Source organism: Somniosus microcephalus, chromosome 8, assembly GCF_052327205.1.
Source record: "Somniosus microcephalus isolate GS21.2 chromosome 8, FLI_Smic_1.0, whole genome shotgun sequence".
Taxonomy (NCBI): Eukaryota; Metazoa; Chordata; class Chondrichthyes; order Squaliformes; family Somniosidae; genus Somniosus; species Somniosus microcephalus.
This window is the reverse complement of record NC_140994.1, coordinates 57,794,476-57,820,155: the sequence shown is the minus strand read 5'-3', so window position 1 is coordinate 57,820,155 and position 25,680 is coordinate 57,794,476. Positions and strand designations below refer to the sequence as shown.

The 25,680-nt window shown below is 52.0% G+C and overlaps 1 protein-coding gene across 2 annotated transcripts in view; it reads right to left on the bottom strand.

The window, feature by feature from the left end:
- Positions 1 to 25,680, bottom strand: part of kndc1 (kinase non-catalytic C-lobe domain containing 1) — a 328,087-nt gene that overhangs the window by 33,606 nt on the left and 268,801 nt on the right. The window lies entirely within an intron of this gene.

Here is a 25,680-nt window from a genome sequence, read left to right as displayed (position 1 = left end):
GTCCCCTTGCTACTGACTATAACACACTCCCTAGCTATCATTACAAGAACTATGTTCACAAAATTGATATTCTGTTTGACCATGAGCTGAGTTTCTGTCCTCATATCTTGACCATCACAAAGACTGCCTAGTTTCTAACTCCATAGATTACCTGCCTCTGCCCCTACTTCAGCCCATCTGGTGCTGAAACCTTCATACATGCCTTTGCCACCTCCAGACTCTACGGTCAGAATTTTCTGGGGTCCATGCGGGCGTGATTGGAGGCGGGTCAGGTGAGAAATTTGAAATAAGCTGGAGCAGGTCGGGAATCGGCCGTCATCCCGCCCCTATGCACCTTTCCCTCGGGTGTGTTTGCCAGTGCGGCAGCGACCCGAACAACAGAGGCGGGCAACCTAATTCAAATAATTATAACCTTGCTGTCAGACCCTTAGGCGCCTTTTTTAGTCTACCTTTCAAATTTCCCTGGCTGCCCACATGATTCACGAAGTTCAGGAACCATGTCTGCCAACCCAAGGCGGGAGTTGAGTGGTCATTGCTCCAGCTGATTAGATAACAGCATGAAATGTACTATAAAAGCTCCCACCTCACAGCTGATCACTTTCCTCAGGCAGATGCTGTAGCTGACTGCATTCCCAGCACAGATTTAGCTTTCTACAGGCTGCAAGAGTTTGCAGCCACCCAGTCTCACCTCATTGGTAGAACCTATCACACCATTGACAGATTGCTTCTGTCATCTCAACTTGACCTGCCATCTATTCCATCAGCGTGGGTGCCGTTTATACTGTCTCACCTTGGTCCTCAGAATCGGACCACAATGAGCCCCAACACCAGGCACACCAGCAACAACACCACCAACATTCTCCTCAACCACCTGATGCTCCACAGTACGAGGGAATCAGCGCAGGGCTGCGCCATGCTGGAGGCGATACCCCCAACACAGGGTATGCAGGCAGAGGATGAGCTCCATCAACATGACTGAGCAGCAGCGCCAAAGGAGGCTCAGGCTAGCGCGCCAGATCATCGCAGACATTTGCACATTGCTCGAGCAAGACCTGCAGCCCAGAGGAGCGGGTGGACATGCCTTACCAGTGGCTGTCAAAGTCACCAGTGCCCTCTACTTCTTCACCTCAGGCTTCTTCCTGGGACCTGCAGCAGACATTTGCGGCACCTCGCATTTGGCCACCCACAGATGCGTCACACAGGTCACCGATGCCCTGTTTGATAAGTCAGCCAATTATATCAACTTTGCCACTGATGAAGCCAGTGTTACTGAGTGGGCGCTAGGCTTTGCCACACTGGCTGGCTTCCCACGGGTGCAAGGCGTCATTGACTGCACACATGTGGCCATCAGGGGACCCCATCATAACCCAGGAGTCTTTCTCAATCACAAGGGCTTCCACTCCCTCAATGTGCAGCTGGTCTGCAACCATAGGAAGATCATCATGCTTGTGTGTGCCAAATTCCCTGGCAGCTGCCATGACTCTTTCGTCCTTCACCAGTCCACCCTCCCTCAGCTCTTCACTCCTCCAAACAGATGTTCTGGCTGGCTGCTTGGAGACAAGAGCTATCTACTGAAGACACGGCTCATGGCACCCTTGAGGAGGCCCATGAGAAATATAATGAAAGCCACATTTCCACCAGATGTGTCATAGAGCAGACAATAGGCATGCTGAAAATGCGCTTCAGATGCCTTGACAGATCCTGAGGAGCCCTTCAGTATGCACCAGCCAGGGTCTCCAGAATCATCATGGTCTGCTGCGACCTGCACAACATAATGCAGCAGCAACGATTAGCACTGCATGAGGAGCAAGGCACTGAGCACACAACCTCTTCAGAGGAGGAGGAGCATCAGTTGGAAGACGAGGAGGAGCATGAGCTGGAGGAACCTGCAGGCCAGATCCCACCCCACTCGAGCATATTGCTGCCCGGGAGGTCAGGGGCGGCCTCATCATGGCCAGATATACTTAACATTATGCAGTAACTTTAGGTTGCCACATGCTGCGCCAGGTTGGCACCACCCCACAGCAGCACCATAAAGGATCCCTACAATGACCAAGCCATTCTTTCACACTGACCACCATTGCTGGAGGTACCGCTATGTCTCACCATTCAATGCAACTCACTAAGCCACTTCCAAAGGTGAACACAAATTAGTCCAAGACCGGAAACTGGTGAAAATATAGATTTTTGTGGTTGACATCACATTAACGGAAACTTGACATTAACATTGACATTAAACTTGACACAGCGGCAGCGGACCTGGGTGAAGCAGCGGCGGCAGAGCGACTACAAAAGAGGTGGCGGCAGACCAGGTAGGCCCCACAGCGGTGGCGGACCTGGGTGAAGTGGCGGAGCGACTACAAAAGAGGCAGCGGCAGACGAGGTAGGCTTACCAATCTCAGAACAGGAGAGAGAGAAGTAAAAAGTAATCGAAGTGTGACGTCACCAGAAAGCAGGTAAGTGATTGGTTGGTGAGTATTTCTCTCTTTCTCCTTTTTTCCAAACAAACTCTGTGGTTTATAGTTTCTAAGCTCTCTGTGGTGTAGCGGGGACTGTTGGTAAACAAGAGCCCTTGAGTATATCATTTAATTATAGTGTAATTGGTGGTATTCATTTGATTTAATTTAATTTAAATTAATTAAAGGGTAAGTCATGGCAGGAGAGCTTGGCCCCATGGTATGCTCCTCCTGCATTATGTGGGAAATCAGGGACACTTCCTGTGTCCCTGACGACCATGTGTGCAGGAAGTATATCCAGCTGCAGCTACTGGCAGACTGCATTGCGGCGCTGGAGCTGAGAATGGATACATACTGGAGCATTCGCGATGCTGAGCACATCGTGGATATCATGTTTAATCAGTTGGTCACACCGCAGGTAAAGGTTGCACAGGCAGAAAGGGAATGGGTGACCACCAGGCAGAGTAGTAGGTGCAGGCAGGTAGTGTAGGAGTCCCCTGTAGTCATTCCCCTCTCAAACAGATATACCACTTTGGATACTGTTGAGGGGGATGGCTTATCAGGGGAAGGCAGCAGCAGCCAACTTCCTGGCACCAGGGGTGGTTCTGCTGCACAGGATGGGAGGAAAAAGGGGGGTAGAGCTATAGTAATAGGGGATTCTATTGTAAGGGGAATAGATAGGCGTTTCTGCGGCCGCAAACGTGACTCCAGGATGGCGTGTTGCCTCCCTGGTGCAAGGGGCAAGGATGTCTCAGAGCGGCTGCAGAACATTTTGGAAGGGGAGGGTGAACAGCCAGTTGTCGTGGTGCATATAGGTACCAACGATATAGGTAAAAAACGGGATGAGGTTCTAAAGGCTGAATATAGGAAGTTAGGAGGTAAATTAAAAAATAGGACCTCAAAGGTAGTAATCTCAGGATTGTTACCAGTGACATGTGCTAGTCAGAGTAGAAATAGAAGGATATTTCAGATGAATACGTGGCTAGAGGAAAGGTGCAAGGGAGAGGGATTCAAATTCCTGGGAAATTGGAACCGGTTCTGGGGGAGGTGGGACCAGTACAAACCGGACGGTTTGCACCTGGGCAGGACCGGGACCGATGTCCTAGGGGGAGTGTTTGCTAGTGCTCTGGGGGAGGGTTTAAACTAAAATGGCAGGGGGTTGGGAACCTGAGCAGGGAGACAGATGAAAGGGAAACAAGGATAGAAGCAAAAGACAGGAAGGAGAAAAACAAAGGTGGCAGTCAGAGAAATCAAGGGTTTAAATCAAACATGGCCACAGTAAATAATAATTCTAAAAGGTCTAAGAGCGTTAAAAAAACAAGCCTGAAGGCTTTGTGTCTTAATGCGAGGAGCATTCATAATAAGGTGGAAGAATTAGCTGCACAAATAGAGGTAAACGAATACAATATGATTGGGATTACGGAAACATGGCTCCAGGGTGGCCAAGGCTGGGAACTCAACATCCAGGGGTATTCAATATTCAGGAAAGATAGGCAAAAAGGAAAAGGAGGTGGGGTAGTATTGCTGGTTAAAGGGGGGATTAACACAATTGTAAGGAAGGATATTAGCTCTGATGATGTGGAATCTGTATGGGTAGAACTGAGAAATACCAAGGGGCAGAAAACGTTAGTGGGAGTGTTATATAGACCTCCAAACAGTAATGCAGAGGTTGGGGATGGCATTAAAAGGGAAATTAGAGAAGCGTGCAATAAGGACACAGCAGATATCATGGGTGACTTTAATCTACATATAGATTGGGCTAACCAAATTAGTAACAATACTGTGGAGGAGGAATTCATGGAGTGTATACGGGATGGTTTCCGGGACCAATATGTCGAGGAACCAACTAGCGATCAGGCCATCTTAGACTGGGTATTATGTAATGAGAAAGGATTAATTAGCAATCTTGTTGTGCGAGGCCTCTTGGGTCGGAACAATCATAATATTATAGAATTCTTCATTAAGATGGAGAGTGAAGTAGTTGACTCAGAGACTAGGGTCCTGAATTTAAAAAAAGGAAACTACGATGGTATGAGGCGCGAGTTGGGTAGGATTGATTGGGGAATGTCACTCAAAGGGTTGACGGTGGATAGGCAATGGCAAACATTCAAAGATCGCATGGATGAACTACAGAATTTGTTCATCCCAGTTTGGCATAAAAATAAAACAAAAAAGGTGACTCAACCATGGCTAACAAGGGAAATTACGGATAGCATAAGATCCAAGGAGAGGACATATAAATTGGCCAGAAAAAGCAGTAAACTGAGGATTGGGAACAGTTTAGGATTCAACAAAGGAGGACAAAGAGATTAATTACGAGGGGAAAAATAGAGTATGACAGTAAGCTTGCAGGGAACATAAAAACTGACTGTAAAAGCTTTTATAAATATGTGAAGAGAAAAAGATCGGTGAAGTCAAGTGTAGGTCCCTTGCAGTCAGAATCAGGGGAATTTATAATGGGGAACAAAGAAATGGCAGACAAATTAAATACATACTTTGGTTCTGTCTTCACAAAGGAGGACACAAATAACCTCCCAGAGATGTCGGGGAACATAGGGTCTAATGAGAGGGAGGAACTGAAAGAAATCAGTATTTGTAGGGAAATGGTGTTAGGGAAATTGACGGGATTGAAGGCCGATAAATCCCCCTGATAATCTGCATCCCAGGGTACTTAGGAAGTGGCCCTAGAAATAGTAGATGCATTGCTGGTCATCTTCCAAAATTCGATAGACTCTTGAACAGTACCCATGGATTGGAGGGTAGCTAATGTTACCCCACTATTCAAAAAAGGTGGTAGAGAGAAATCAGGGAATTATAGACCAGTAAGCCTGACATCGGTAGTGGGGAAAATGCTAGAGTCCATTATAAAAGATGTAATAGCAGAACACTTGGAAAACAGTGACAGGATCAGACAAAGTCAACATGGATTTACAAAAGGTAAATCGTGCTTGACTAATCTACTGGAATTTTTTGAGGATGTAACTGGTAAAATAGATAAGGGAGAACCAGGGGATGTGGTGTATTTGGACTTTCAGAAGGCTTTCGATAAGGTCCCGCATAAGAGATTAGCGTGTAAAGTTAAGGCACATGGGATTGGGGGCAAGGCATTGACTTGGATAGAGAACTGGTTGGCAGACAGGATGCAAAGAGTTGGAGTAAACGGGTCTTTTTCCGAGTGGCAGGCAGTGACTAGTGGGGTACCGCAGGGATCGGTCCGAGGACCCCAGCTATTCACAATATGTATTAATGATCTAGACGAGGGAACTAGATGTAATATCTCCAAGTTTGCAGATGACACAAAGCTGGGTGGGCGTGTGTGCTGTGAGGAGGATGCCGAGAAACTCCAGTATGATTTGGACAGGTTGGGTGATTGGGCAGAAGCATGGCAGATGCAATATAACGTGGAAAAATGCGAGGTTATCCACTTTGGTGTCAAAAACAGGAAGGCAGATTATTATCTGAATGGCAATAGATTGGGAGAAGGGGAAGTGCAACGAGACCTGGGTGTCCTTGTGCGCCAGTCGCTGAAGCTAAGCATGCAGGTGCAGCAGGCGGTTAAGAAGGCAAATGGTATGTTGGCCTTAGTAGGGAGAGGGTTCGAGTACAGGAAGAAGGATGTCTTGCTGCAGTTGTACAGGGCCTTGGTGAGACCACATCTTGAGTACTGTGTGCAGTTTTGGTCACCTTATCTGAGGAAGGATGTTCTTGCCATGGAGGGAGTGCAGCGAAGATTCACCAGGCTGATACCTGGCATGGCAGGAATGACGTATGAGGAGAGATTGGGTCGATTGGGCTTATACTCGCTGGAGTTTAGAAGAATGAGAGGGGGTCTCATTGAAACTTATAAAATTCTAACAGGACTCGACAGACTAGATGCAGGAAGGATGTTCCCGATGGCAGGGGAGTCCAGAACCAGGGGTCACAGTCTAAGGATAAGGGGTAAGCCATTTAGGACTGAGATGAGGAGGAATTTCTTCACCCAGAGAGTGGTGAACCTGTGGAATTCTCTACCACAAAATGGCAGTTGAGGCCAATTCATTAAATGTATTCAAGAAGGAGTTAGATATATTTCTTAAGGCTAAAGGGACCAAGGGGTATGGAGAGAAGGCAGGGACAGGGTACTGAATTTGGATGATCAGCCATGATCTCATTGAATGGTGGAGCAGGCTCGAGGGGCTGAATGGCCTACTCCTGCTCCTGTCTTCTATGTTTCTATTGAATAAAACATCCAAGTGGCTACCCTTGTGAATCTACTTATGTCATCTTTCTCTTACGTGTGCTTCTACGAGGTGCTACCCCTGTGGCTTTAACAGAGGTAGAGGCAGCCTGCTCACTTCCCTGCTGCGGCTGCTTAGACACTCTTGGCGGACGTCCTCTGAGTTTTGGAGCCTGTGATGGCCCCACCAATCTGCTCCTCCTGCGACTGTGCAGGGGCATACTCGGCCATCGTGATCCGAGGAGCCATCTGGGGCTCTGACTGAAGGGGTGGCAATGGGGGAGAATTGTAAGTGCTTTGAGAGGAGCCCAGACTTCCCTCTTCCCTTTCACTGTCATCCCTCTCATGGGCCTCCCGCACTTCCCTGCTAGCAAGGTGCTGCACATCAGTCTTCTTCTTCTTCTTAGGCAGTCCCGAGGATGACTTGCTTCCACATTAAAAATGAGTTCTCAGGTGACTGATGAGTCCAATGCGGGACCTACAGTCTCTGTCACAGGTGGGGCAGACGGTGGTTGAAGGGGCGGGTGACATCAGTGGGGCCATGAGGACTCACGTCTACGCTGACATCCCTCCTAGACAGGAGGTCTAATAGCGTCTGCCATCTATTCTCCATAGATAGCCATCTATTCTCCATAGAGACTATGTGCTCCAGTGAGTGGCTCATTAGCTGCTCCATGCAGGTGGCCATCCTATCCATGGGAGAGCCTACAGTCGCCATCGCCTGTGACACAGTGGTGCTCATGTTGGAGATGGACTCCTCCTTTCTCTGAACATTTGCAGACATCGCGGTTGCAAAACCTGTCAGAGCCCCCTGCACTTTTTCCTGCACCTCCAGGATTGCCCTCTTTCTGGATGGCCCCTGAGGCTCAGCGTCTACATGCAGCTGAGCACAGCTGGAAGTGTCCTCTGCCCTCTGGCGAGGAGTCTCCACTGCTATCCCTGTCTCCACCATCTGCTCTTGCTCACTTGTGACTTACCAGGTAACAACACTACTCTATCTCATGTGGAACCCACTGAGGTGTGCGTATCTGTGCTGATGCTGGGTGCGCTTATGTCTGGTGATGCTGCGCCCTCAGAGGCTGGAGGCTCCTCTGAGGAATCCTCTTCCTCTTGGAGTATGGGAGGGGGGACGGTGGGGGGCTCTTGATGGACCTGTGGGAGAGTAAAGAGATGAGTTAGAAATGCCATATGGAGAATGGGTACAGATACCATTATTCACATGATAACCATTCAGTGGTTGATGACATCAGTCCCCATATGAGTGACTGATGTATACCATGTAGCTGCATCATATGTAATTCTGTTGCCAGGTTGTTGAGATGTCCCCATCTCTCCATCTCCTACCTCCAGCTGCTCGGACACTCCTGATACTTCTAACGCAACCTCCTCTGCTGTTGTGAGGGTGGCAAATGATGGAGGCCCACCTCCAGTTCTCTCCCTCTTATTGTGGGCTCTCTTTTCCTGCAAGGAGTGAAAGAAGAGAAGTTTGAGTGAGAGTGATGGAATGAGTGTAAGGAATGGATGGGTTACCTCTTTAGAGGGAGACTATGATGGAGTGGGCTGGCAATGCCAAGTGGCCTCCTTGTGTGTTGTTAGCTGGTATGATTGCGTTAGGATGAGGGTGGGTGTGAGGGGTAGCTCGTAAGATGGGGATGTGATAATGTAGATAGAGAGGGATGTGTGGACGTGCAAGGTATGTTGGTGTGAGTAAGGATGTGCAGGAGTAGAGTTGGGAAGGCAGAATGATGGGGATGTGATGAGAGGCACAGCAGGATGAAGTTGAGTGTGGCTTTGGACTCACCTTTACTGATCTAATGAGATCATTGAAAAGTTCCGGCACTGCACCCAGGTCCTCTTGAACACATCCCTGCAATTTGGAGCCAGGCTCTTTTTGCCTCCTGGGGATGTCTCTTCCGCCCATTGGAAGAGAAGAGGACCTCCCTGCGTGCTCTCTCTGACTCCTTCCACAAGCATATGGAGGGAGTCATTGGAGAACCCGGGTGCAGCCCTCTGCCTCTGTGCAGTCATGTTTCCAAGTGTTTGGAGCAATCAAAGCCTCCAGTGCAGTGACTGCACACTCCTAGATGAACCTTCAAATGCAATGTGGCCATAGCTTCTTTAAATATCTCGGCTGAAAGCGCGTCGTCATTGACATCATCAGACCTGCACCATTTAATAGGGGTGAGTAACGTGCAGGGTGGGCTTAATAGGTGTTTATGAAAATGAGGGGTGGTGACAAGATATGGAGGAGTTTCAGCACAAGGACAAGAATATTATATTTAAGACACTGGAGGACTGGGAGCCAGGCCTAGAAATTCAGTATAGCCACGTTTGGGGCGCTACAGCCGGGCATTCGCTAAATTTAGCGCCCGGCGCAACTTAGCGCCACCTTCGCTGATATTCAGTTGCATCGCCCCAAGAGGTTGCAGCTGCGCTAAAGCAGGCGATGCATGACTATCATAAGGCGCTAAGCCAGCGTGCCGAGGCGCTAACACTGAGGGCGGGCGCAGCGCAGGTGCGGCGAGTTGTTGATTGAAGGCAGACACGCTGGCGCCGATCAGCTCTTAAAGGGGGAGGGTGGACTTGTTTGGCTGCCACGCCCTGCACACTGAACCTGAAGCAAAGCCTGACCATTGCTGAATCATCATTTCAACGCCCAGGACCATGCAGAAGGCTAGGGAGCGAGCGGAGCGCTTCAGCGAGGGTGCCCTGAGGCTACTGGTTGGCGCAGTAGAGCGCAGGCGACCTGTCCTCTTCCCTGACTGTGGGAGGAGGCCGCTTCCCAGCGAATACCGAAAAGCCTGGAGGGAGGTGGCAAACAGGGTGACCACCAACAGCATGGTTGCCAGGACTCCACTTCAATGCAGGAAAAAGTTCAACGACCTCACTCGGGTTGTCAGGGTGAGTACCCTTTCCACTATCCTGTTCATCCCTGCATGTGCACTTCAGTTTCTGGCTAAAGGGACCTGAAAGCCCCAATGCCCAGCCCTCATCCAAGGGCTATGGGACTCTCATGAAAACCACTTGCACATTCAACATTTTACACACTGTCAGGGCTATTCCACCATGGGAGGCACTGCAGGAAAGATCAGGGCTTGACACTGTCAGGGCTATTCCACCATGGGAGGCAGTGCAGGAAAGATCAGGGCTTGACACTGTCAGGGCTATTCCACCATGGGAAGCAGTGCAGGCAAGATCAGGGCTTGACACTGTCTGTGAGGGTGCCAGTCAGTTCCTTCTGTAACCTCTAGATGGCACCTTCACTTGTTTGTTCCTTTGTTAATTGTTTCTAGCCCTTTGTTAATTGTTCCTAGCCTCCTGTGTTAATTCTTAACGGCCTGTTAGCTGTTCATGGGTTTCACCTGGTTTTCTTGGTATATAAGTTCTGTGGTTGCTTTCCTCTGTGCTCAGTCCTAACCGGGGACTAGCCTTCGCTCTGTGGCTGCTGGCTTTGACTAGCTGGCTGCCATGGTTCTCAAGCTTTGTATTTAAGATGTATTTAAGTCTGTGTTCTTGTTGTTCTTAGTCGTGATAAGGTGCTGGGCTGGACTAGCGTGTTGCCATGTTGGAGCTTGTCCTGAGCTTTGTATTGATAAGCTGATTACCCCTGTGGTAGCTTGTCTCGAGTCTCATCTCGGCAAGCCGGTTGCCCTTGTGGTAGCTTGTCTCAAGCTCAGTACGGACAAGTGGGTTGCCTCATGGAAGCTGTCCTGAGTTCCTATCTTGACTAGCCGTTTTGTAACTTGTCTCTAGTTCTTATGTATGTTGCTGTGTTCCTTGTGTGAATCTAGTAAAGTTCAAACAAAGTACTGTATATTTGCCTCTCGCCTCGTTTCTGCACTTGGGTCCAGAACCTACATTGCCCGGAGAGCACGGCTCCGTATCTACACGGCCCCGTGGCTCCCCAACCCCGTCACACTGTCAGGGCTATTCCACCATGGGAGGCAGTGCAGGCAAGATCAGGGCTTGACACTGTCAGGGCTATTCCACCATGGGAAGCAGTGCAGGCAAGATCAGGGCTTGACACTGTCAGGGCTATTCCACCATGGGAAACAGTGCAGGCAAGATCAGGGCTTGACACTGTCAGGGCTATTCCACCATGGGAGGCAGTGCAGGCAAGATCAGGGCTTGACACTGTCAGGGCTATTCCACCATGGGAAGCAGTGCAGGCACGACCAGGGCTTGACACTGTCAGGGCTATTCCACCATGGGAAGCAGTGCAGGCAAGATCAGGGCTTGACACTGTCAGGGCTATTCCACCATGGGAAGCAGTGCAGGCAAGATCAGGGCTTGACACTGTACTTAGAGGCCGTCCTTTCTCTTGCAGGGCAAGCTGGCCCACAATCGCAGGCAGCAGCAACGGACCGGGGGAGGCCGTCCTGACCTCAAAGAGCTCAGCGACCTGGAGCAGCGTGTGGAGTGCATTATGGCAGGCTGGCTGATTGGCTTCGTCGCCAGTGGAGATGCCGACCCTGTTCTGGACAGCAATGGTAAGGTTTTTGACCTTTTTGATCTCTCTCTTTCCACTTGTGCCTCACACCAGCATCCTTTGCCACTATCGAACCAATGCAGTGCATAGCAGCACTCATGCCTCCCTCGCTGCCGCCCTGTCCTCACTCTAAAGCAACTCTTGTGCCTCCCTGCTTTCAGATGCTGAATTGCCAGGTGAGGAGGCGGGCCCTCAAGCTGCCACTGTCAGTGATTCTGATTTCGAGGAGGAGGAAGAGGAAGCCGGCCCATCAGTGCCACCCTCAGCCGAGGCAGCCCATGGCCATGATGGGGACACGTCTTCCCTGGAGGGGAGCAGGGGGAAAGGGTCTGAGGAGAGTGAAGCTCCGGGGCCCAGCGGGCTGCAGCAACGCGGGAGGGGTGGGGAAGCTCGGCGGCCTTCTCCCCGGAGGGTGAGTGTGGCCTCCAGTCCTGCTACGGTGAGCGCAGAGGAGGTGCGGCTCCTTGGTGAAATGGGCGCCCAGGCTGAGCGCAGGCACACTGAGCTCATGGCTGCAATGGCAAGGATGCCTGACTCCATAGAGTCACTGGCAGGGAGTGCTCAGGAATTCGGGGCAGCACAGGCCAGGAGTCTGCAGGAATTCGGGGCAGCACAGGCCAGGAGTCTGCAAGAATTCAGTGCAGCACAGGCAAGGAGTCTGCAGGACTTCGCGGTAGCACAGGCGGCTTCCAGCCAAGTGCTCAGTCGTGCTGTGCATTCACTGGCTGGTCTGATGCAGACACAGATCAGGGCCACATGGTGTGGTAAACCACTGTTCGTATTCCACTGTGTACATGCCTGTACATGTCTCGGCTGACTCCTCCCACGAGTCCAGGTATAAAGGTGACTGCTCCACAGTCCCTCTGTATTCTGGACCAGTCGACCACTCGAGGCACACCTTCATTCTCTTGTTAATAAAAGCCTGTTAGTTACTCGCTTAATCTCAGTCTTTTGAGTTATTGATAGCGCATCAATTTTATTAACAAGATTTTTATAATGGAGAAGATCCTCACACCAGCATGCCTAGACTTAGACCATCGGGAGGCGGACGCATCCACCAAGTTTACTCACTGGCTGAGGTGCTTTGAAAAATTCCTGATCGCCTCCGCTGCAACAGTCAAATCGGACGAGGATAAACTGGATGTTCTGACCTCAAGTGAACCACCGAGTGTACTCGGTCATCCAGGACGCGACCTCGTACGCGGATGCTATCAAGCTCCTCAAGGACCAGTACACGCACCCAGTGAACGAAGTGTACGCCAGGCACCTTCTGGGGAGTCGTAAACAACAACCTGGGGAATCGACCGAGGAATACCTTCAGGCACTGTCTGTGCTTGGCCGGGCCTGTGGTTGTAAGGATGTAAAGGCCGCCGTGTACACAGAGGAACTTTTCCGGGACACTTTTATAGCGGGCCACAGGTCCAATTACACCCGACAGCGACTGTTGGAGCAGAGTGACCTCGACCTCAACAAGGCCTCTGAACTCGCACTATCATTGGACGCAGCCTACCGGGGCATGGATGCCTACTCCTCTGCACCGTGGACGCCGCGGGGAACGACAGCCTGGGACACGGTAGGACCGTCTCATAGCACCGTGCCACCCCAGCCACATCCCAGCAGCGGCCCAACTACCGCAGCAGTGTCCCAAGGCCAGACAGCAGTGCCCCAAGGCCAGAAATGCTACTTCTGTGGCCAGGCCAAACACCCCAGAGTGCGCTGCCCGGCGAAAAATGCGATCTGCTCGGGCTGCGGGAAGAAGGGGCACTACGCCAGCGTCTGCAGGGCCAAAGCCACCCCGAACCCCAGCAGCGCTGCGTGTGGGCCATGCGGGCCGCCATCTTGGGCTTCCCCAGCCATGTGCGAACCACCGGAACAGCAGTCATTTTGGACGCCTCCAGCCACATGGGGATCATGGACGCCGCCATCTTGGATGACAGCCGGGACGCAGCAGGCCCCCAACACCGCCTCGTCTGATACCCGCAGCGACACACCGACCCCTACGCTGGCCTCCGTTACGCTGGACCAAGCGAGAACGCACCAGCTGGCCCGGTCCACAATGGACATTAAGGTAAATGGTCACGAAACAATCTGCCTTTTTGACTCTGGGAGCACGGAGAGCTTCATCCACCCCGACACGGTGCGGCGTTGCTCTCTCCCAGTCCTGCCTGCGCACCAGCGGATTTCTATAGCCTCCGAGTCCCAGTCGGCGGACATTGGCGGCTACTGCGTGGTGACACTCGTAGTAGACAGGACTGTGTACGATAATTTTAAACTTCTGGTCCTGCCCCACCTCTGCACTGCCATTCTACTGGGGTTAGATTTTCAGTGCCACCTTAAAAGTGTTACGACGGCGTACGGTGGACCCCTCCCCCCACTCACAGTCCGCAGCTAGCAGCTTCCAAATTGCCAGCCGCGCACCAGGTGCAACCTCTCCACACTCAGAGTCACCGCCCCCCCCCCACTGTTTGCTAACCTCACCCCCGACTGTAAGCCCATCGCCACAAAGAGCAGGCGATACAGTGCCGGGGACAGGGTTTTCATTAAAACCGAAGTGGAGTGGCTCCTGAAGGAAGGGATTATTGAGGGCAGCACCAGCCCCTGGCGAGCCCAGGTTGTGGTCGTTAAGACCGGCGAGAAGCAGCGCCTGGTCATCGACTACAGCCAGACAATAAATCGCTACACCCTGCTGGACGCTTACCCACTCCCCCGCATAGCTGATATGGTCAACCAGATCGCGCAGTACCGCGTCTTCTCGACCATTGACCTGAAATCAGCGTACCACCAGCTCCCTATCTGCCCTGAGGACCGCCAGTATACTGCCTTTGAGGCAAACGGCCGCCTCTATCACTTCCTTAGGGTTCCCTTTGGCGTCACCAACGGGGTCTCCGTCTTCCAAAGGGAGATGGACCGGATGGTCGATCAAAATGCGTTGCAGGCCACTTTCCCATATCTGGACAATGTGACCATCTGCGGCCATGACTTGCAGGACCATGACGCAAACCTCGAAAAATTCCTCTGCACCGCCAAACTCCTCAACCTGACGTATAACAAGGAGAAGTGCATATTCCGCACAACCCGCCTCGCCATCCTTGGCTGTGTTGTGGAACACGGAGTCATCGGTCCCGACCCCGACCGGATGCGTCCCCTTATGGAACTCCCACTGCCCCACTGCCTCAAGGCCCTGAAGAGGTGCCTAGGGTTTTTCTCTTATTACGCCCAGTGGGTCCCCTACTATGCGGACAAGGCCCGTCCGCTGATCAAGTCCACCTCTTTTCCCGTGACAGCAGAGGCCCGCTTAGCCTTCCACCGTATCAAGGAAGACATTGCCAAAGCCACCATGCACGCAGTGGACGAATCCATCCCCTTCCAGGTGGAAAGCGACGCGTCCGACTTTGCCCTGGCCGGTACCCTCAATCAGGTGGGGAGACCCGTGGCCTTCTTTTCACGAACCCTCCAGGGCCCGGAGACCAGACACTCTGCTGTTGGGAAGGAGGCCCAGGCTATTGTGGAGGCTGTGCGTCATTGGAGGCACTACCTGGCCGGAAAACGATTTACCCTGCTCACTGACCAGCGTTCAGTTGCTTTTATGTTTAACAACAAGCAGAGGGGCAAAATCAAAACCGACAAGATCTTGAGGTGGAGAATCGAACTTTCCACCTACAATTACGAGATATTGTACCGGCCCGGGAAGCTCAATGAACCCCCGGATGCTCTATCGCGTGGCACCTGCGCCAATGCGCAGATCGATAGACTGCGGGCCCTCCACAATGACCTCTGCCACCCGGGGGTCACCAGGTTCTTCCACTTCATCAAGGCCCGCAACCTGCCTTACTCCATTGAGGAGGTCAGGACCATGACCAGGAACTGCCAAGTCTGCGCTGAGTGCAAACCGCACTTTTATAGACCAGACAGGGCTCACCTGATAAAAGCCACTTGCCCCTTCGAGCGCCTGAGCGTTGATTTTAAAGGGCCTCTCCCCTCCTCCGACCGCAATGTGTACTTCCTCAACATTATTGATGAGTACTCCCGTTTCCCGTTCGCCATCCCCTGCCCGGACATGACCAGTGCCACGGTCATTAAATGTCTGAACGACCTCTTCACCCTGTTCGGTTTCCCCAGCTATATCCATAGCGACCGGGGCTCATCGTTTATGAGCGACGAACTCCGTCAGTACCTGCTCGCTAGGGGTATTGCCACAAGCAGGACCACCAGTTACAACCCCCGGGGAAATGGACAGGTGGAAAGAGAGAATGCGACAGTTTGGAAGGCCGCCCTGCTAGCCTTAAAGTCTAGGGGCCTTCCGACCTCCCGCTGGCCGGATGTGCTCCCCAATGCGCTCCACTCTATTCGGTCACTGCTCTGCACTGCCACTAACGCCACCCCTCACGAGAAAATGTTTGTCTTCCCAAGGAAGTCCACATCGGGGACATCGCTACCGCCATGGCTGACGTCCCCAGGGCCGGTCCTACTGAGAAGACACGTGAGGACCCATAAAACGGACCCCCTGGTCGAGAGGGTCGACCTCCTCCACGCCAACCCCCAGTATGCTTACATTGCGTACCCGGACGGGCGGGAGGACACAGTCTCCATACGAGACCTCGCACCCTCGGGGGCCGCAGTAACCCACTACCCACTACCACCCCCCCCCACGATCCGATATCCAGCCCCAGCAGACGGCAGGCCTGGGCCCCGCGACCCGCTCGACACCTACGAGGACTACACACCAGTGCCCCAGCCTACGCGGGACTCGACGCCGGAAGCTTCACTACCCCTGCCATCGCCACGTCGATCACAGCGGCAGACAAGACCTCCAGAGAGACTCCAATACACTAACTTTTAATACACTTCACCCCGCCGGACTCAATTTTAAACAAGGGGTGAATGTGGTAAACCACTGTTTGTATTCCACTGTGTACATGCCTGTACATGTCTCGGCTGACTCCTCCCACGAGTCCAGGTATAAAGGTGACTGCTCCACAGTCCCTCTGTATTCTGGACCGGTCGACCACTCGAGGCACACCTTCATTCTCTTGTTAATAAAAGCCTGTTAGTTACTCGCTTAATCTCAGTCTTTTGAGTTATTGATAGCGCATCACATGGGCACTAACTGCTGCCACCCTCGCTGGATCGGCCAGGCATCGCTGGGGCCCTCGCTGCGCCGCAGCAGCCCAGCAGTCTGTGCTTCAGCAGATTGCTGTGCATGCTGCAGTGCTGGCCCGTGTGAGTGCCAGTATATCAGCCGACCTGTAGGGTTTTGCAAAATTCCCCTATTTTTCTCTGAAGATTGATAATATTGGTCCACATCGTGGACGAAGAATTGGGTGATGTGACTTGTCGACAATGTTTTAAAATGTGCCTAGAACCACAAAAGACTGCTCTGAGATGGAAAGAACATGGACAACACGGGAGTCATACAGCTCCGTGGAAAATATTCACACACGTTAAGACAGTACTTTTATTAATAAAATCATTCCCTGGAGTTTGGGCAATCACAAAAGGTTTTAAAATGCCACAGAAAGCATTGGCCAAGAAGAATGGGGCTTGAAAAAGGCAGCTCGAGTTGTCTGCGAAAAAGTGGGAGGATACAGTGGCAGTCAAAGACCTGCCAATCAAAGGGAGGTTCCCTTCAGAAGCAATTGAAGTTGCTTATTGACATAAGGGATTATAACTACTTGAGACCAACCGCAGGACAATCGATTGAAACTGCTTCTGTTTACACAGCCATTAAAGCACTCACAGACAATGAGATACTGAAACTGTGGAACAGATTTTGACATGCAACAGTTTAAGCATTGAATGGGTTTGAATCACCCATCATTCTGGACAATAGGGCAGTTGCATTCCCTTTTGTTTTAGCCCAGGTGAGCTCCGGATGTGGGCGGGAACATTTTGGCCCCACAGTGCAGACACATTAACCCATTCCAACCATTTTGAATTAGCCAATCACAGCGTTTCTTTTGTGTATTGGAACTTTGGGCACGAATTTTGCAGACAGACTTTTCCAGGTATAAAGATAGCTCCTGAGAAGCTATCGCTCTCTTAGCTCTCACTTCGCTGGACCCCAGGTGAGCAGGTTTCTGACTCCTCAGCAAAGCAACCTAGTAAGGAGTTGGGGGATGGTAATTAAGGGGATATTGCTAAGATTGTTTTATCAACATTGTAGCCACTTACCCCTTGTTTTTGCCGTCTGCCTTCCTCCATTTAAGCAATTTTACTGTAATTTACTGTGTTCGTGTGGTATAGTTTTATATTTGATTATAGTTTCTTTTAGTTAATAAAGCTTGATTTTCTTTCATCCAGACCATTTGTCCGTTTTAATATCATTAATTATAAGCCCTTCAATCAGAACTGGAAGGTGGGGTAGCGATTCGAAACCGCTGTTTGAAAATTGGTTTATTGGAATTTGGTTTACAGTGTAGCAGCAGGCGAATTACCAGGTGAATTACCGTAAACCAGGTAAAAGATTGGAATTGGTCAGAGTGCAGGCAAAGGCTGCAAGATTAGGGAAATTACCTTAAATCAGTTAAAAAAGGCCCCCCTACAGACCAGGGAGTGCCTGTGCTCTGTCGGGTTGGCAGCATTCCTGCAGCCAACACTGTCACTCCTCCACTGCAGCTGCCACCACCCGTAGGACAGACTGCTGCCGCCCAAGCAGAGTTGGAGCAGTCAGCAGCCGGGCCCTCCAGGCCCAGAGCTGGTCCAGGCTGTCCCCCAAAGGCATCTGCCGTCTCACCATCTGACCCTCAGCAGCCTTCCCCCAGCCTTGCTGCAGCCACTGGGGTCCCATTGAGGAGGAGCTGCAGGGCGAGAAGGGGCCACTCGTGGAAGCGAGGTGGATCATCCTCGCAGGGGAAAATGTAGAAGGTGTGGCCAAATGTTTTTTTAATATATGAAGGCCGAGAATGTTTTTTTATATATGAAGGCCGAGACTGTTGTGTTTGTTTTTTATGAAGGTCGAGACTGTTGTGTTTGTTTTTTCTATGAAGGCCGAGGATCATGGTCATTTTTATTTAACTGTTTTTTTCATTTTCTGAAGGTTGTGAGAGCCAGTTATGTTTTTTTGAGGGGTTTATCTGAATTAGTTTGCACAGTAAAAAAATTTCTTTAATCACATTGTCCATGTTTGCACTTTGAACTATTTGTTGCCTTGACCGGCTGAGGGCTTGCGGAGCGGCTCCATTCATGTTCTTTCATTGGCACAAGCCATTCCCTGAGAGGGGGCCTAGAATCGAGCTGCAATAAGCCGCCAACGGACGGCCCTTGCACTTTGTGCCTCCCTCCCGTCTTGGTGCTCCTCCTCCTCCTCCTCCTCCTCTGGTGGTCCTCCAATGTCTGCTGGCAGTGGCTGAGTCCTGAGGATAGCCAGGTTGTGCAGCATGCAGCACACTACAACGAAATGGGAGACTCGCTCAGGCGAGTACTGTAGGGCTCCTCCGGAACAATCCAGACAGCGGAACCGTTGCTTGAGCACGCCGATTGTGTGCTCAATTATGTTCCTGGTAGCTTGATGGCTGTCATTATATCGCTCTTCAGCAGGGGTGCTGGGCGCACGGAGCGGGGTCATCAGCCAGGTGCACAAAGAAGCTATCCTCGTGGGTGAGCCTGGGCTTCGAAAATGTCTGCCACAGAAGTCTGGCACAGGATGAAGGCATCGTGGCTGCTGCCTGGAAAGCGTGCACTGACAGCTAGTATGAGCTGCCTGTGGTCACACACCAACTGGACGTTGAGCGAATGGTAGCCCTTCCGGTTGCGGTAATCCTCGGCATTCTGTAGAGGTGCCCGCAAAGCCACATGCGTGCAGTCAATGGTGCCCTGGACCATTGGGAAGCCCGCTATTCCTCCAAATCCCATTGCACGCTCTTGCTGCTTGTCCAGGGTCATGGGGAAGGAGATGAACTGACGTCTCCTTCTGAAAAGGGCATTGGTCACCTGGCGGATGCAGCAATGTACCGCGAACTGGAAGATGTTGGCAATGTCCCCAGTAACGGATTGGAAGGAGCCGGTGGCATAGAAGTTGAGAGCCACCATCACCTTCACTGCCACCGACAGAGACATCCTGCTCCTCAGCTGTGGCTGCAGATCTCTGCGAAGCAGGTGGCAGATCTCAGTGACCACCTCCCTTCTGAATCGCAGCCTCCGAACACACTGCTTCTCAGACATGTTCAGATATGAGAACTGCTGGCGGTATACCCTGGGTGGGTAAGGCCTCCTGTGCCGACGCCTGTTGGCCCTTCTCCATCTGGCCATGACTGGCACTCTCTCACGGCGTCGCTGAGCCCTTTGAATGCAATGCAGTAAGCCAACGTTTCCACCCATTGCAGCCCCCATTATATGTGGCGACTCAAGGCTATGGCACTGAAAGTTAAATCCAAGTGCAAAGCTCTGGCCTGAAGCCACAAGTACCTGTGCAAGCACTCAGTCAAACCAGAAAGCTCTCTCTCCAAATATCCATCTCTCACACAGAAGGATTGCCACAAAATGGCTGCCACTTATAATGCAGGAGGAGTCCCCTTTAAATAGCGTTCCCCGCGCCCTGCTGCGACTGGGAACCGTTCCACTCAACCAGTCGCTAGGGGCACCAGGCGCACAGAAGGGCGGCGCCACTGAAGTTCCGGTTCGGGGCGCACCAAGGGCGTTGCACCATGAAATGACGTCAGGATCTGCGCGCGCAGCTGAGCGGGCGCTGCGGTTTTGCGCCGCCGCTAAATCTTGAGTGAAGTTTGCGAGAGGCGCAGATAGCGCTGCGCCCGGGCGCTAGCTGCTTAGCGCCCCGCTTCTCCTCCTCCTAAGGCGCTAGCGGCTGACGCTAACAACTGAATTTCTAGGCCCCAGTGTCTTAAATATAAAGCAAAGTCGGTTTCTGCAGCAGGATGGAAGCAAGAACGGGGTCGCGACCTGCCATGCCGACCGCCCGCAGCCGACCAGGTAAAGAAAATTCCGGCCTATTACTCCAATGCTCTCCTTGCCGGCTTCCCATCCTCTGTCCTCCGTAAACTACAACTTGTCCAAAACTCTGCCCATCACCCCTGTCTTTGCTGATTTACATTGGCTCCCAGTCCTCCAGTGTCTTCAATATAAAATTATTGTCCTTGTGCTGAAGCCCCTCCATGTCTTGTCACCACCCTTCATCTTCATAACCTCCTCCAGCTCTATAACCCAAACCTAAATTCTCCTTTCCTCTAACTCCAGCTTCTTGTGCAATCCCCCTCCCTTTGCCCACCATGGGCAGCCACATGTTCAGCTGCCTGGGTATAACTCTCTAGAATTCCCCCATAACTCTCCTTCTTTCCTCCTCTTGCTCTTCTTTCAGACCTTCCTTAAAATCCACCTGTTCGACCACATTTTTGGTCATCTCTCTTAACGTCTTTTTCTCAGGCTTGGCATCTGTTTTCCTTACGTCTCTGGGAAGTACCGTGGTCATTTTTCTACATTAAAGGTGCTATATAATTGCAAGCTATTGCTGTTTTTAACTTCCATTTTGAGGCACTGACTTAATCGCTCAGCGGGGAGATCAACCTGAAGCGCTAGATGCCATTTTGTTTTAAGTCCCTGCCATGATGATAAATACAAGTGATGCAATGACATTTTTTATGATATTTTACTTCAATGCATTTAGAAAACTCAGTGGGGAGGGGAGTTTCAATTAATTAAATGTACCATTTAATCAATTAATGCAAATGAAGAACTTTTTTTATGTCCCTCGTGGACCACCTAATGATTACAAGTAATAATAATTACACTAATTACTTCATGAGCGATTCCGACAGGCAGGTTTGATCAAAGTTAAGTCAGTGCAATCAGAAAATGAATAATCCTTAGAAGCTTTGCGCTACTTTCAGGATAATGAAGACCCAGACTGCAGAGTGAAAACTACTGCCACTCCACAAGGCTAAAGATTGCATAAGAGTAGGAAGAGGTTGCAACTAATGAGATACAAATAATCAAGGAGGTGTTGCAACAGCAGGATTTCACAGGAGGTTAATGAGCATAATTGAGGAAGAGGCAGCTGGGCTCGATTGAGAGCACCACCAAGACTCATTAGACTGATTTATATTACAGAATTACTTCCACTGAAAGAGATTCTGTAACATACCCTTTGCTGCAGTTCTTACCCCATTTATACCACAGGCTGGATTCACCAACAACAGAAACATTTGTCAGATTTCCACAACCACAATTGCTCCACAGCTACAAGTGCGACTTTAAAGCACCTCAGACATGAGCAGCTGGTGCAAAGTTGCATTTGTGGCTTTGCCGGTCTGGCTGGGATCTTATTTCTCTCTCTCTGTTATTGTTGCCCACCTTGATGATCTCCTGCTTCAGAGACAAGGAGCAACTCCCCTTAATTAATTGAAACTCCCCTCCTCACTGAGAGTTTTCTAAATGCTGTTATACAGTTAGCATTGAAGTTAGCATCCCCAGCATCGAAGCTCTGACCACGCTCAATCAGCTCCGATGGACGGGTCACATTGTCCGCATGCCCGATACGAGACTCCCAAAACAAGCGCTCTACTCGGAGCTCCGGCACGGCAAGAGAGCCCCAGGTGGGCAGAGGAAACGCTTCAAGGACACCCTCAAAGCCTCCTTGAAAAAGTGTAACATCCCCATCGACACCTGGGAATCCCTGGCCCAAGACCACACAAAGTGGAGGAGAAACATCCGGGAAGGCGCTGAACACCTCGAGTCTCTTCGCCGGGAGCAAGCGGAAGCCAAGCGCAAGCAGCACAAGGAGCGCACATCAATCCAAGCACCCCACCCCCACTGCCCCTTCAACCACCGTCGGCCCCACCTGTGACAGAGAGTGTAGGTCCCGCATTGGACTCATCAGTCACCTGCGAACTCATTCTTAATGTGGAAGCAAGTCATCCTCGGTTCCGAGGGACTGCCTAAGAAGAAGATTGAAGTAAAACATCATAAAAAATGTCATTGCATCACTTGTATTTATCATCATGGCAGGGACTTAAAACAAAATGGCATCCAGCCCTTCAGGTTGATCTCCCCGCTTGCCTCTACACTTTGGTTTATTAATTAAAGAATAGTAAATTGGTCACTTTCTTTCTTGTATTTCTTTACTATTGTTGTTTCTCATTCTTATATTAAAGAAAGAACTTTCATTTGTGCAGCGCCCTTCACTTCTTCAAGACATCCCAAAGCCCATTACAGCCAATTCATTACTTTTGGAGTGTAGGCATTTTTTTTGTGGGCAATTCAAGATTTTCTTTATGTTCCTGTTTTGTATTTGTATTAAACTTGTGCTGTTGGCTCCCAATGCATGGGTCTTGTGCAGCCAGCGAAACAAATCAAGCAAGACCTACCAGATTTTATAAGACCAGTGACCAGAAATATCCAGTTTTATTTATTGCCTCTTTTTGCCTGTCACACGTCCAGCTGATCACAGTAAATGGGCTGATCTGGGAGCAGTGAGTTTCCCACACTAATGTCATGATGCATTGGGGAAACACTGTGTGTATGTAGATAAACCTGTATAATCCCCTTTTAACTGCTGTATTCCCCTCCCCCCGCAAGACAGTTGCAAGCTGAGAGGAATAAGGCACGTTCAGACTTGCGTGCTGCTGATAGAAGGAAAACCAATCAGGTTCCAGCAGGTGACCAATCCGTGAGTCATCACAGGTTCACGGGCTTCACGAATGCAGTACTGTATTGTGAGAGTTGGAGTAAAGACCTTTTTCTTGTAGCTCGCTGTGTTGCCTATTTATTTACGCGGGAGACCGTAGTCCCCCACATTGGTGACCCCGAATGTCGGCGGCCGAAGCCCCCGACTCACGCAGCCCTACAGAGGCCAGCAACGACCCGATGGCAACCAGCAGCAGCCTGATGTCGGCCGGCGCCGCGTCCTTGAAGCTCCCCACCTTCTGGGAACACCAAGCACCAGCTTGGTTCACGCACTCGGAGGCCCAATTCACCCTTCGCAGGGTTCAAGACGATGAAGAAAGGTACCTCCACGTAGTCTTAGCATTAGCAAGCTCTACCGCCACCGAAGTTCTCGACCTGCTGGGGAACCCACCACAGACCGGCAAGTACTCAACCATTAAGGGCCGCTTGCTGCAGTACGGCCTGTCCAAGGAGGAGAGGGCCCGCAGGCTTCTCTCACTACCAGGCCTCGGCGATTCTACCCCGACCCAGTTGATGAGCCGGATGCTTGCGCTCCTGGGCTCTGAACCGCAGTGCTTTTTGTTTCGGGCCCTTTTCCTCAGCCTGCTTCCTCAGCAGGTACAGACTGCCCTCGCGGGGTCCCCGATCACAGACTGCGTACAACTGGCAGCCGCCGCGGACAAAGTTTTTGCCGTCGCCCAACTCGGCTGTGCAGCCGCGAGGCTCCCCGACACCACCGAGCGCGCGCCGCCACGCCAGGCCACAGAACTATGCTACTACCACGCGCATTTCGGCCACAAGGCCCAACGCTGCAGAGCACCCTGCTCTTTCGATCAAACCAAGATGGCCGCCCGGCCCAACGCACCAGCCCCGCGCTGCCGCCTAGGCCCGCTCGACCGCACCCCCGCCGCCACGATGGCTATCGGCACCGCAGGTAAACTGCTGTACATAACCGACTCTCTTTCAGGGCGCAGATTCCTTTGCGACACCGGAGCCCAATGCAGCATAATTCCTGCCTCCCAGCTCGACATCCAGGCAGGCCACAGCGGCCCACCCCTCATGGCGGCAAATGGCGCAGCCATCGCTACTTTCGGAAAGCGACGGGCCGAGGTTTGTTTCAACGGCCAGCGATTTACGTGGGATTTCGTGACGGCCTCGGTGGCACATCCTTTGCTGGGCGCCGATTTTCTTTGCGCCCACGGACTCCTGGTCGACGTCCGCGACAGGTGCCTGATCGACGCAGCAACTTTCGCTTCACTGGCCTGCCAGCAGAGCAACAGCCCGGCCCTCGTCGGGTCCTGCTCCGCCCCGGCGCATGACGACTACGCCCGCCTACTCGCAGATTTCCCGAGGCTCACACAACCGACCTTCTCAGCCGCGGCAGCCAAGCATGGGGTCGAGCACCACATCGCCAATACGGGACCACCAGTGTTCGCTCGAGCCAGACGCCTGGACCCAGCCAAGATGGCGGTGGCCAAGGAAGAATTCGTCACGATGGGAAAACTGGGCATCATCCGCCGCTCGAACAGCCCTTGGTCGTCCCCCCTCCACATTGTGCCCAAGCCGGGCAGTGGCTGGCGCCCCTGCGGCGACTACAGACGGCTCAACGACGCCACCACGCCCGATAGATACCCCATTCCGCACATCCAAGACTTCTCGGCAAACCTAGCAGGAAAGTCCGTCTTTTCCAAGGTCGACCTGATCAGGTCCCCGTCCACCATGCAGACGTCCAGAAGACGGCGGTCATCACCCCCTTCAGACTGTTCGAGTTGCTGCGCATGCCCTTCGGGCTTAAGAACACCGCACAGGCCTTCCAACGGCTCATGGACTCCGTCCTACGGGACCTGAGCTTCCTGTTCATCTATCTGGACGATATCCTCATGGCCAGTACCAGCAAGGCCGAGCACATCGCGCATTTGCGCTCCCTTTTCCAGCGCCTCAGCCAACACGGGCTAATCGTCAACCCAGCCAAATGCCAGTTCGGAGCAGCCCAAATTGACTTTCTCGGCCACAGAATCTCGCCAAGGGGAGCCATTCCCCTACCTTCCAAGGTGCAGGCGGTGGCGGACTTTCCCCAGCCCACCTCAGTTAAGGCGCTGCAGGAATTTTTGGGGATGGTCAATTTCTATCACCGGTTCGTGCCCAAGGCCACCGCACTCATGCGCCCCCTCTACGAAGCCACCAGGGGCAAAACGGGCAAAGAGCAACTCACCTGGTCCAGCGAGATGGCGACAGCCTTCCACCAGACCAAAAGCGCCTTGGCCAACGCCACACTACTGGCCCACCCCATCCCGGGCGCCAAGACCGCCCTCACCACGGATGCCTCGGATTACGCCGTCGGCGCCATCCAGCAACAGTGGGTCGAAGGCGCGTGGCAGCCACTGGCATTTTTCGGCCGACAGCTGCGCAAGAATGAGCAGGCTTACAGCACGTTCGACAGAGAGCTCCTGGCCCTGTTCCTGGCAATCCGGCACTTCCGTTTCCTTCTGGAAGGCCGGCCGTTCACCGCATTCGTGGACCACAAGCCGCTCACTTTCGCCATGGCCAAAGTAACCGAACCCTGGTCCGCGCGCCAACAGCGCCAACTCAACTTCATCTCGGAGTTCACCATGGACATCCGCCACGTCGCCGGCAAGGACAATTTGGTGGCCGACTGCCTCTCAAGACCCTCGCTCCACGCAGTGCACCTGGGCGTCAACTACGCCAGCATGGCGAGAGACCAGGCTGCCGACGTGGAGATCCAGGCCCTCAGGACGTCAACTACCAGCCTCACCCTGGCCGACATCCACTTCCACGCAGCCGGCACAACCCTCCTGTGCGACATCTCAGTCCCCTCGCCTAGGCCGGTCGTTCCATCCGCCTGGTGCAAGCGAGTTTTCGACATCATCCACGGCCTCTCACATCCA